This window comes from Pipistrellus kuhlii, unplaced genomic scaffold, assembly GCF_014108245.1.
Source record: "Pipistrellus kuhlii isolate mPipKuh1 unplaced genomic scaffold, mPipKuh1.p scaffold_m20_p_4, whole genome shotgun sequence".
Lineage (NCBI taxonomy): Eukaryota > Metazoa > Chordata > Mammalia > Chiroptera > Vespertilionidae > Pipistrellus > Pipistrellus kuhlii.
In genome coordinates this window covers 53302187-53303850 of record NW_023425540.1, presented here as the reverse complement: position 1 = coordinate 53303850, position 1664 = coordinate 53302187, and the positions used below count along the sequence as shown (strand labels likewise).

At 32.5% G+C, this 1664-nt stretch overlaps 1 non-coding gene across 1 annotated transcript; it reads right to left on the bottom strand.

Moving 5' to 3' along the window:
- Window positions 1–1220: 1220 nt before the first annotated feature.
- LOC118704080 lies at window positions 1221–1327 on the bottom strand. The gene has a single exon (XR_004983292.1). It is a non-coding gene; the product is annotated as a U6 spliceosomal RNA (small nuclear RNA).
- Between the last annotated feature and the right edge of the window lie 337 nt (window positions 1328–1664).

Below are 1664 nucleotides of genomic sequence, written 5' to 3'. Positions count from 1 at the left end.
AAAAAGTAACAAGGATACCTCTAGGCTTCTGTCTTATAACTGGATAGGTGATAATAACATTCATTTAAAAAGAAGACAGAAAAGAAACAGCTTTAGGCTGCGGTCAAGGGAAGGAAGAGGAGGTCTAGTTTCACTTACATCCATAGAATTTAGACTGTGTTCGAGAGAAGAAATCATGTAAAATGAGTTAAAAATAAAAAGTGTTTCACAGATGAGAGTCAGAGTGGGAGATATAAATATTTGAGTCATATGCATATCAATGGTAATTGAAGCATACCCACGGATATTGCCTAGAGAGAGTTTAAACTGAGGAAGATAGAAGAGAAAAGATGAAACCTTAAGGTTTGAAAATAGATGGCACAGGAGAATGAATCTGCAAAAGAGGCTGAAAAAAGAAGTTGCTTACATGGTACAGGACAACTAGGAGAGGATGATGCTTTGAAAGCCGAGGTAAGAAAGTAGCTGGGAGAGGAAACTATAGTGATGACAAATGACATAGGTCAAATAGGGCGAAGGCTGAAAATGATATTTGAGTTATTAAAATGGAGGGTTGGGGAAAGGATTTAGAAGGAGATTAGCCCAGGTAGAGTCCCACCTCCTTCATTTACTACCTGGTCCTAAAGTAAGCCATCTAAACTGTATTTGCGTTGGTTTTCTCATTTGTAAAATGGGAAAAGTGATAATCTTACTCAAAGGGCTATTTTGAAAAACACTTATCAAAGTGTGCTCTGTGGACAGGAGTGGATTCCAGGGACCCTTCAGAAGATTTGTGAGATCAAAACTACTTTCATAATAATATTAAGACCTTTTTTTAATTTTTTCATTGTGTTGATTTGCACAAGCCAAGGTAGTAGCCCTATGATAAATCTTCATTGTATTTTTCTCTACAATATACTTGAAGTTTCAGAAAAGTCAATTTCATTTAATAATGCTATCAAATGAAATGTAAGCAATATTAATTGTATTATTTTGATCTTTCATATTATAAAATGATATGTGTAAACACTGAAAAGACCCACATATCTCAGTGAACCAATAGTTTTCAAATGCATGATATTCCAAAATTCTACATGGATAAGGGTATCCATTCAATGTGCAAAATACCCCAGTGGATTCAAATGTAGCAGACTATGAAAAATGTATTGACATGATTTCAGACTCAACATTGAAATAACCTTTAGGTTATTAATATAGTCTTCCGTTTTTCTTTTTTTTTTCTTTTAAATATGGAACATTTCACTAATTTGCATGTCATCCTTGCACAGGTGCCATGTTAATATTCTCTGTATTGTTCCAATTTTAGTGTATGTGCAGCTGAAGTGAGCACCAATTTTTCAAATAGATATCTAAATGAGGCTAGAATTTTTCATATGCTTCATGGAAAAACATTACATCACAACAGATCGAATGCAAAAGAAAATATAGAGTTTAGCTGATTATATTAAATCAAGCATTAAAAAGTCTTGACAAATATAAAAAAAATGCTCCTCTTTTCACTATGTTGTGTTTGTGGTGAAAAATTGCTTAATTTTCATAAAAAATACATTAGGTTGCAATGACTTTATCATTGTTGCTAAACTAATTAATAAATAAATATTTAAACTGTTTCATTTTTAAATATGCAAAACATTAATAGGTAAAGTCTATAGCACTTTGCGATCTTT